Raw genomic sequence first — 12,138 nt, 5'->3', positions numbered from 1 at the left:
GTGACCTCGCTGGACACGTCAAGATCGGAAGACTGAAGCGTAGTTGATAGGTTTTCTGGTTTTGTGTGTGTTTAGCGAGGTGACATGGGTGGAGAGAAAAAGGGGAGAAAACCAGTTTTAGCCAGGTCGGTACTACTGGTACCTGTAGCGGTAGTACCGCTACCCCTACAGGTACCGCCCACGGTACCGCTCTGAGTTCTGGGCCGAAATTGTCCCACAGTACGAGTTGCGGTACCCCTGCAGTACCTGGAGCGGTAGTACCGCTCACGAGCGGTAGTACCGCTCACGGTACCGCCTAGGTACCGTAAACTAGTTACAGCAGTACCGCTCTGGTACCGCTCCGGTACCGCTTTAGATCCAGTAAGGTCTGGACCCCATTGCGGTACCTCGAGCGGTACCTCTAGCGGTAGTACCGCTCTGCGTCCACGTTGACCAGATCTGGGGAATTCGAACTCAGAGCGGTAGTACCGCTTTCCAAAAGCGGTAGTACCGCTTAGGCAAAAACTGGACATAACAGTTGGATTTGGAGGAGCCTATTTAAGGGCTCCTTCTTCCCCAACACGATTTTATCTCTTCCCTCTCTCTCTCCTCCATTGTTGCTGAGCTTAATCCTTGAGGTTCTCCCCATCCATCCAACCAATCATGCCCAAACTTTGAGGAGTGGTGGAGGAGACCCCGATCTATAGTTCTACCAAGAGAGATTTTGTGGTGACCCTGCATACCACTGCATGTTGTAGTATGCCAGTCTTTGATATAACATTCACGAAGTACCATTCCGCAAATATTACATCCCTCAGAGTAGTACAACAGAACATAGCAGGTCCATAACTCATTCATTTAATATTACAATAATCATACACATATCGTCTCGGAGCTCCTCTTGGGTCCTAAGAGGAATACTCCTGGGTTCGAGGCGAACCCAACTTAACTTACAATATAGATGTCTCATTAAGGTGTACATTTATTCTCTCGAGCAGCTAAGTATTAAGAGTTCACGCTGCTCGACTTCTATTCCTACTAGATGATTCTAGGCTTGATCTCCTCCGGAAGCCTCCCCGGTTCCGTAGACTATGAGGTAGTCTACGCCTTCGATACCTCCAGAGAGGTCTGGTTCTTCATAGCCGATGATCTCGGCTCCTTCATTGTTGTCGTAGTCCTCCTCCAGACAATTCAGACAATCTAAGCAAGGGATTTAAGAGTGGGATGAGTACGAGCGTACTCAACAAGTTCATTATAGATAAGAGGTGTTTAATGCACTAACTACGATATTAGACCAAAAAGTCTAATACCAATGCAAGTTTTGATAAACATTTCTTCAAGAGATTGCTTTTATTTCCAAAAGCTATGTCCGTCAGCCTTCACCGGTATACTAGAACTTCATGGAGCTCCTTTCCGGCCGCGTTCGCAGTTCCATATCCCGGAACAGGGAGTGACAGGTCACAGTTCTTTACACTCTGCAGAGGTGTGTTGCTTTACCCATAAGATATCTTAACCTTGGTGCCAACAGGGCAGCTTTCCCGTCCACACTTCCTTCGGTGTGAGGCCCGGTATAAGGTCTAGCCAATCATGTTCCTCCGCTACCTCGAACACCCACCCTTTGTTGCATGCCCCGACCCTGGGTCCACGCCGGTCCCATTATTCCTGTAGATTTCAAGGTGGACCCCGACCACGGCAGCAGTCTTTGGGCTCTACCATACACTCCTACGCCGGTAGCTGCAACCCATCATAGACCGCAATACCGTGGGGACTTAGGACTCCCCAGCCTCACCGCTTGCTCCTTCGTGCGACAAGTGTACTACGGACTATGCCGTGGGGACTTAGGACTCCCCAGCCTCATCGCTTGCCCCCTTGGATTACAAGTGTACTACGGTAAAGCGCATCCGTTGATGAACGAGAGGTGGAAACACTTTTGACTATTCCGTCCCACTCCGGATCTTATGGTTAACACGGGTATTACGGCACAAGAATCACTGGCGATATTTGTTGTTTAATCCTAGATGGATATAAACCCTTGCAATGGAACCTCCACCATATCAACACAATCCATGGTTCCATTGCCCACCACATAGTCATATTCATAGTTATGAAAGTAGTGGTTTTGGTTTTTATGCAATAGTGATAATCATAGTACTTTGCAAGTAATTTGATAGAAATACTCAAATGACATGAGCAAGTGATGAACTTGCCTGAGCACTGCAAAGTTTTTCAGTTGGATGGTGTGGACTGACCCTTGTTCTCTTTCTCTGAAAAATAGCATCATTGTCCAATAAGGGCAATGGTTAAAGAAGCAATTATGCATGCTTTCCATTTTTAGGGTTTGTTCCCCCCTTTCCGATGTCTTATTATTTTATGTGAGAGGTAATTACTAAGAATGATTTGGAGATACTTATCTTAGGGTAAATACAACCTTGAAATGTTGTCAAGGTGTTTTTAAAGTCCAAATGCATTAATGGACTTATTTTCTTTATTGAAAATAATATGTGTGATTTAAATCCTTATTTAAATCATCAAATTAAGACTTATTCTTATTTGCTTCAAAAATTCTTTTTGCTATTTTATTTAGATAGAGAATTTTATACTGATCAATTTTCATATTTTTAATTATTTTTTTAGAGCTCTTATCAATTTTCTATTGAATTTCAAAGTTTCTGGTTTTTAATTGAATTGTGAAAAGTCACAATTGCCCCTGGGCCCACCTGTCAGTGGAGCCCAGCGGGTTGGGTTAGACCAGCCCGGGTCCAACCGACCCAAGCGGTCGCTCACTCACTCACCACCTCACGCCGCCTCGACCTAACCCTAATCCCCTTTCTCTCTGGCGACCTGCGTCGCCCTCACCGTCGCCGGCCGATTCCGGCGGTCTCCGGCCGCCATGGCCCTCGCCATGGGGCGTAATCGAACCGCCCTGTGACGGCGATCCTTTCCATCCGTGTCGATCTGGAGCAGACGCCGCTCCCGCTCGTCCTCGACCCTCTTCGCCATGGCTAGGGTTACGGGATCCGCGTGATCCCGCGGCTCCCCGAGCTCCTGGCTTGATGGCGCCGCCGTGGCTGTGCTGCCATGGTGGGGTGGTGCTGTGGCGCCGCCATGGCTTGGCTTGGCCTGGCGCCGCCGTGCCCTGGCGTGTGCCGCCGTGGCCGCCATGGTTGTCTGCCTGCTCGATCCCGGTACGTTCGCCACCTCTCCCTCACTCTCGTGTGCTTGTTCTTCTTCCTCTGCTAGCTCTACTGTTGTGCCGTGCTTGCCTGCACAGGAGCTATTGTGCTCTTCTGCAGCGCCATGGTGCTTGCTCCTGCTGTGCTAAGCTGCTGCGCTATGCCTGTGCTGCTGCTGTGAAGCCCAGCCGTAGCTCTGTGCAAGAATTCCTGATCTAATTGGTTGCTAGGCTTTCCTTTCTTGCTTAATTTCCTCCCTGTGGCTCTGTTTTAGTTACTAAGCTCGCCAGATGCTCAAGTGTGTTCATATATGCTTGCTCATGAGCATCTTGTAATGCTCATGGCTTGCTAAATTGCTACTGGTCATGTTACAGTTAAATCAATTACTTGCTTAATGGCTCTGGTTATTGTTATGGCTTGATTATGTGTGTGTGCCATCCTTGTCTAGCTTGATCCAGTGGTACATCATGTATTTGATGTGCTTCTGGATACAATTATAAATCATCCATTTGATTATCTGTGAAGCAAGTGTTGATTATGTGTGGCTATTTAATTATCTGGTACTATGCTTGCTTATAGCCATCTGTATCAAATGTTAGCAAGCTCTGGTGAGCATGTGATCAACAGTGGCTTGTTGTTTAATTGTTAAGCTTCTGGCAGTGCCTATCTGGTGCTCATTCTGGTATCTGTGTGACACATACACTTGTGCTAGTGGGTTCTATTGCTTACTCAAGCATTATTGTTGCTTGCAGTGATCTTCTGGATCATGTGCAAGGTTCTGGTGCATTGGTTACTTGTGTAATTCATTTATCTCTGTTACCTTGCTTATTTGGGTAGATAAATGATGTGAACTGCCTTGCAGTGATGATCATTTGAGTTGATTTATTAGAGCTAGAGGGATGCCAACCTCTGTTGGTACCCTAGCTCCCTTTTGAACCCATCTGGGTAATGATAGATGTGCTTAGCTGAACTGTGGAATTTTGTGATGTGGTTGAGGTAGCCCTGACAGTAAATCCTTGCTGTTAGGGTGGCTCCCACCAGTGTTGGCTTTCTTTGATGAATAGGTGCTCACTGGCTAATCACTTGGTGAATTACCATTAGCTTTGGTGTTGATAAACAAGATAGGCACATGTTGCCTATCAATCTGATGGTTTAGCTAGACTATTAGGTGCTTGGTGGATCTGGATGGCTACATAGGACTAAATCCATGCTGGATTTCTCTGGTTGTGACACTGTGTTGTCACAACCAGTGTTCCCTGGTTTGATTTCCTTCTAGCCTTAGTTGTATTTGCTGGCACCAATTGGTTTAGCAACCAAGTGATGATACATCCAGGGTTCATACCCTTTTTGCTTCTGTGATGCATGAGTATACTTAATTATGAGCAAAACCATGGTTTGCTCATGCTTATCTGGTATACCTCACTCCACCTCCAAGATTTGTGGTTGATGTAGAGGTTTGCTTCTGTGTTGATCTTATGGTTGATTTGCTTGCCCTGCTCCTCCTGGTGAGCTTCTGAAGCTTGACTGATTCTGTGGTGAGTTTGGACAGGTTGAACAGCTCTGGCTGTTCTTCACATTCTTCTGTTCTTGGTGTTCTTGGTGGCTTACCGGTGCAATCCTGTCGATGAAGATGCTAGGGTTTCTTGTGGCAAGGTTTTATATGCTCTGGCTTTGCTCTGTTGGTCGACAGCTTGGCTGCAGTTTAAGGTGACTCAGCGGCCTGTGTGTCTTTGGTGAGCATGCACCTTTGCACAGTGAGCGAGGTTGGCTGTGTGTGTGTGTCAAGTGCCTTGTACTTGGCTTGGTTCTGGTGGTGAGATGATCAGCTCGGCAGAGCTGATCCATATCTGCTCAATTCCAGTTTTCTTTTAACCTGCCAAGTGGCTTTGCCACTTGGCTTAATCCTTGTTTGGTTTTTGTGTGTGTGTGTGCAGGGACCAAGTGCTGATCAAGATGAAGATCAAGATCTTCTTGAGCAAGAATTACATGATGATCAACAATGTAGTTTAGGACATTTAAATAACTTGTAATTTTCCTTTTTCATTTTCTATTTCATCAATTCTTGTAATGTGTTGTAAATTCATTTATCTATTATGGATATTGTAATGACATTGTATTTTGTGTGAATATCAATAAAGCTCAAGTTTCTCTCTAATGAGCTTTGTCTAAGTGTTTTGTTATTCATATTCTTGATTAATGATAATTGTTTAATAAATCATCTCAAGTTTGAATTATGTGATAACCATTTGATGTTTGAATTTGAAATTCAAATTCAAATTTGGTTTGAATTCATTCAAACAACTTAACTTATAATTCAATCATGCAACTTAAGATTTCAATGCAATATCACTTCTCTCTTCTCAAAACCCTAATTTAGATAAGTAGGAACAAGTTCATCGCACTCTCGAAACCCTAACCCTGTAAGGTGTCGAGAGAGAAACTTGTCCCCCTTCGACGCAATTTTTGTTTTAAAATCGCGAAATTTCCCCGGTAATTTACAATGCAATGCACATCCCTTTCTAAAATCTACCCCTCGATCGCCTCTAAACCTGGGACATTACAGCCTTTCCCCCTTAAAGAAAACTTCGTCCCGAAGTTGTGGTTGTAATACCTGAAGAGTTCGGGGTATGTTTTCCTCAGGTCTTCCTCCTTTTCCCAGGTGGCTTCCCTCTCGGGATGATGCTTCCATTGTATCTTGCAATACTTTATAGCTCGATTCCTGAGTTGTTTCCAGTTCTCCTCGAGAATCTTCGCTGGCTTCTCGATGTATGTCAAATCTGGTTGTAACTCGAGCTCTTCATGTGATACTGGTTCATCTGGGGTCTTCAAACATTTTCTGAGTTGCGACACATGGAATACGTTGTGAACCTGAGATAACCTTCCCGGTAGTTCCAATTCAAAGGCTAATCCTCGGTTTTGACTCAGAATCTTGAAAGGTCCGATGTACCTAGGGCTTAGCTTTCCTTTTACTCCAAACCTCTGAAGTCCTTTGATCGGGCTCACCTTGAGATATACCATGTCTCCAACTTGTGGCTCCCATGTTCTTCTCTTCTGATCGGCATAACTCTTTTGCCGACTTTGGGCTATCTTCAACCTATCTCTGATAATGTCGATGATTTGTTGCTTTTCCTTGACATAATCAGGGTTGAACTCTTTGCTTGCTCCGGCTTCATACCAACATATCGGTGATCTACACTTCCTTCCATACAGAGCTTCGAACGGTGCCATCTTGCTGCTGCTTTGATAGCTGTTATTGTATGAAAACTCTGCTAGTGGCAAGTGCTCCTCCCATGATCCTCCGAAGTCTAGGGCACAAGCCCTAAGCATATCCTCTAGAATCTGGTTAGTTCTTTCCGTTTGTCCACGTGTCTGAGGATGATAGGCGGTGCTATAGTCCAACTTGGATCCTAAAGCTTCGTGAAGTTGCTTCCAAAATGCTGACGTGAACACGGATCCTCGATCTGACACGATCTTCTTGGGCACTCCATGTTTACTCACGATCTCTTTGATGTAAAGATCGATGAGTTTCTCTCCTTTGTCCTGCTGATTTACCGCTAAGAAGTGTGCACTCTTCGTCAACCGGTCCACGATTACCCATATCATGTCCTTCTTTTTATTGGTCATGGGTAGTCCGGTGATGAAATCCATTCCTATCTCCTCCCATTTCCACTCTGGAATGGGTAAAGGTTGTAACTTCCCTGCCGGACTCTGATGTTCAGCCTTCACTCTTTGGCAGGTATGGCATTCCACCACATATTGTGCTATCTCTCTCTTCATGTTGTTCCACCAAAATAGCTCCTTTAGATCCATGTACATCTTTGTACTTCCCGGATGTATGGAGTATGGTGTTTGATGGGCTTCCCGGAGTATTACTTCCTTGATTTCAGTAATATCCGGAACACAAATTCTCTTCTGGAACCATAATGATCCCGATTCTCCGCGGTGAAATTCTGATGGTCTTCCCTCATCTATTCTTCTCATCTCCTCCACGATGAATGGATCGTCCAGCTGACCCATCATTATCTCATTCTTCAGATTGACATTTAACTCATCGGCTACTTATAAAGCCGATAGTCCTTCATGAGCTTCCTTCTCCCAAAGTTGTATTTGGGCTTGGCTTATTTCCTACCTTAATTCTGGTGATATCTCTTGTTCCACTCCTCCGGTACTCTTCCTACTCAAGGCATCTGCTACAACATTGGCCTTCCCTGGAGTGTAATTGATGGTCAAATCATAATCCTTGATCAGTTCAAGCCATCTTTTCTGCCTCATGTTGAGTTCCTTCTGGGTGAAGAAATATTTGAGACTCTTATGATCTGTATAGAGCTCACACTTGGCTCCATAGAGAAAATGTCTCCAAGTTTTGAGTGCAAAAACAACTGCTGCTAATTTTAGATCATGTGTGGGATAATTCACTTCATGAGGTCTGAGTTGCCTCGATCCATAAGATATCACTTTCCGATCTTGCATGAGTACGCAACCCAATCCATGTTTGGATGCGTCACAGTACACGGTGTAATCTTTGCCAACTTCAGGAACGGCTAACACCGGTGTTGTGGTGAGTTTCTCTTTCAGAGTTTGAAAACTCTTCTCACACTCCTCTGACCACACGAATGGTGTGTTCTTCCTTAACAGCTTTGTCATTGGTCCTGCTATCTTGGAGAACCCTTCAATGAATCTTCGATAATATCCTGCCATTCCTAGGAATCCTCGGATTTCCTTGACAGTCTTGGGTGCTTCCCATTCTAGAACTGCTGCTACCTTGCTCGGGTTAACAGCTATTCCATCTTTACTAATGACATGACCAAGAAATTCCACTTGATCTAGCCAAAATTCACACTTGCTAAACTTGGCATAGAGTTGATGTTCCCTTAGTGTTTGCAACACTAATCTCAGATGTTCAGCATGTTCGGCTTTGTCTTTGGAATAGATCAAGATATCATCAATGAATACGATGACAAACTTGTCTAGATATGGCATGAAAATCTTATTCATGAGATTCATGAAAATTGCTGGGGCATTGGTTAATCCAAAAGGCACTACAAGGTATTCATGATGTCCATACCTTGAGACAAAGGCTGTTTTCGGAACGTCTTCCTTCTTGATCTTTATCTGATGATAACCGGATCTTAGATCAATTTTGGAAAAGACTCCCGCGCCTCTAACTTGATCGAATAGATCTTGTATTCTTGGAAGTGGATACTTGTTCTTGATTGTGACGTTGTTCAGATTTCTGTAATCTCCGCACATCCTTCTACCACCATCTCTTTTATCCACGAAGATTACAGGTGATCCCCATGGTGAAACACTTTCCTGTATGAATCCTTTCTGTTCCAAATCATCCAATTGCTCCTTAAGTTCTTTCAACTCCTTAGGCCCCATCTTATATGGTGCTTTTGCAATCGGAGCTGTTCCTGGAATTAGGTCGATAGTGAATTCTATCTCCCTATCTGGTGGCATACCAGGTAATTCCGTAGGAAACACATCCTGGAATTCATTCACTACAGGTATATCCTCTAACTTCACCTCCTTCATGTTGTTCAACTGTAGCTCAACTTCAATCTGTGTATGTTTGTCGCCTTGGTAGATCGTTCTACTTCCATCGGGGCTTTTCAAAGATACCGTCTTGTTCACACAGTCGATCAATGCTCCATTAGCTTCTAACCAGTTCATACCAAGAATGACATCAATGTCCTTCATCGGTAAAATGAACAGGTCTGCGTCAAACGCGCACTTATTGATCATGATGACTTGTTTTTGTTTGGTATGGGTTACTACTATCGTTCATCCCGCAGAAAGTATGGTTATGGGTGTATCTAACTTAGTGCAACTAATCCCATGTTTGATGATGAATTGCTGAGAAATGAATGATGTAGTTGCACCAGTATCAAAAAGTACTTTGCCAGGATGAGTGAGTATCTGGAGCGTACCTATCACCGCCTGATCGGAGTTGACCACCTCCTCCAGACTAGTGCAGTTCAGCTTGCCGAAGGGCTTCTTACTCTTCCTGTTCCCTCCATTATTTCCTCCTCGGCTTCCTCCTCCTCCAGACTGACCTCCTCCCGTATTTCTCTTGGGGTAGTCCTTCAGCATGTGCCCCTCCTGGCGACAACCAAAGCATATAATCCTTGGTTTCTTGCAATCCTTGGCAAAATGCCCTGTGAGTCCACAGCTTCTGCAAACTATTTGATTTGCAGTCTGAAATGCTTGATTCTTCCTGCTACCGTAGTAGTTGCTGTTGTTGTTGTCGTTGTTGTTGTTGTTGTACCTTGGCTTGAAACTCAAGCTGGTATTGGGCTTGTTACTGGAAAACCTCTTAGGCTCAAACTTGGCCTTTTTCCTCTTCTCCTCCTGCAGTTGTTTGAAATCATCTTCCAGAGTGATGGCAGCATCCACCAACTCTTGAAACTCCGTCGCTCTCATCATCCGGAGCTGTACCTTGAACTGGGGACTTAACCCCCTCAAAAACCTCTTCTTTTTCTTGTCCTTGGTGTTGACTTCATCAACAGCGTACCGGGACAGCTTTGAGAATTCCCTGACATAAGTCAGGATGGCCTTGTCCTTCTACTCGAGACTTTCAAACTCTCGACGCTTCAGTTCCACAATACTTTCAGGGACATTGGATTCCCTGAACTTCCTCGCAAACTCCTCCCAGGTAAATACTTTTCCAGCCGGATAAACGGCTACGATGTTGTCCCACCATGATGCGGCAGGTCCACACAACAAGTGGGTAGCGTAACGAACCTTCTCCTGGTCGTTGCAACCAACAGTATTGAGCTTTCGCTCAGTGTCCATAAGCCAATCTTCCGCGTCCATTGGCTCGGGCGCGTATGCAAAAGATATAGGCTTGGTGTTCTGGAAGTCTGCTAAGGTGACTCCCTGATTCTCTGGTCTCTCTACCCTGTTCTGTTGCAGCAGCTCCTGGAAGAATTTATTCTGCTGCTCCAACGTTACCCGTTGTCTCTCTTCCATCATTTGCATATACTGGACGAAATTCTGCTGCGTCATGGGTGGTGGTGGTGGAAACTGATTCCTGGCTGCTTCCTCAGCCTCTTCCTTTTGCTTTGCTTCGCGCTCCATGCGTTGCGCTTCGGTCTCCTCACCTATCGCTCCCGACATAACCCCCTAGTTCTGCAACACAAGATGATACTCATAATTACTCCATGCGCAAGTTTTCTAAGCTCAACTTTGTGCACAGAACTAGTCACGCAATGGAAATCAAGAAGCAAATCCAAATCATACAAAACATATACCATGTATGTACATACTTAAGTGGTCTTATTACAATACTCAAGTCGATGTGAGTATGCAAACTCACTTATTAAAGTATATGTACAAATTTCTACAAATATTACACACTACAATACACGTGGTACTTGTGTATTGTAGTCCCGCCTTCCTTGGTGGACTCTAGTCGATCTTCACTCCCGGTACATCCCAGGCTTCCATCCGGTCGAACGTGTCGTCCTCCTGATAGACCCTGGAACATAAGGTCTCCCCGTCGGCTGGTAATCGGAATCAGATGATGATCCAAGGGAGAAATCAGTGTTCACAAACTGGTCATTGAGTGCATCTTAGTCCACCCATCGGGTGTACTCCCTTGTAGCTCCACCATAGGTGTTTCCAACATTTGTATCTGACTCAACCTGTGTAGGATACCCTCCATCAACTCCTTCATTACTAGGATAACTCTGGTTCTGGGTCGTGGCGTCCTCATTCATCTCTCCGTCATAATACACTGAAGTACTATGAGTTCCAGTATCAGATCCCCAACGCCAACCCGTGGAGTTTTCTATAGGAGTCACGGAACGCTGATTGTTTCCGGATTCCTCTCCACCCTCATATCCCCCATAGGAACTACCCAGATAGTTCCCAGGTGTAACGGGTATAGTTTCACGCTCAAGAGGATCAATACTAATGTAATCACCAGCTGAGTAAACTGGTGTATGCACCACATTCTCCATAGGTTCTTTCCCCCTAGTCTCCTCCTTGGGTTCAGTAAACTCCTCTAGCATCGTATCAATTGCTCCCGTCAGATGATGGTTCAACTGAAAGAGCAATGATATTAAGTTGCGGCTATTATCCATGTATTTTGCAGCTGCTATTGGTTTGCGTTTTGCATATTTGAAGTGGTTAAGCATGGGATCTTCTTCCTCCTGCATATGAGGAATGTGGGTGAATTCGGAACCCATAAGCTCTTTCGTCTTATGCTCCCGAATATCAGTGATGGCTCTCATAACGGCTATATGGTAGGCTGTGTTGATAGTTCTGGCTTCACCTGCTGGCATTACTACGCTCATTCCCAAAGATTCGGGAAGTCGCAGTCCTACCCTACACTTTGCCAATACAGTATCATCGTAGTACATGTATTTCTTTACTTGGATCTGGGGATCACACCCAAATTCAAGTAACATGGCACGTAGAATATCTGCAAGTCCTCCTTCATATTCACTCAGTGTGGAATCCATCACTTTCACGTTTCGTCCCGGGCGTGAACTTGCCATGTTGGCTATAGAAATAGAAAGATTATAAGATTAGTAATAATGCATCATAATAGAGATAATAAAGAATTATCGCACTAAAAGATATGATTGTTGTATTCTCAATTGAATATACACCATATTTTTAGAGAATTCTTTACTAGTCCTATTTGACTCCTAACGTTTGGTCCCATTTACTAGGTTCCAACCTAAGGTCAAAGCTTTTGCTCTGATACCAACTGTGGTGACCCTACATACCACTGCATGTTGTAGTATGCCAGTCTTTGATATAACATTCACGAAGTACCATTCCGCAAATAGTACATCCCTCAGAGTAGTACAACAGAACATAGCAGGTCCATAACTCATTCATTTAATATTACAATAATCATACACATATCGTCTCGGAGCTCCTCTTGGGTCCTAAGAGGAATACTCCTGGGTTCGAGGCGAACCCAACTTAACTTACAATATAGATGTCTCATTAAGGTGTACATTTATTCTCT

The sequence above is a fragment of the Lolium perenne genome, chromosome 6 (assembly GCF_019359855.2).
Source record: "Lolium perenne isolate Kyuss_39 chromosome 6, Kyuss_2.0, whole genome shotgun sequence".
NCBI lineage: Eukaryota > Viridiplantae > Streptophyta > Magnoliopsida > Poales > Poaceae > Lolium > Lolium perenne.
This window is presented reverse-complemented; position numbering follows the sequence as displayed.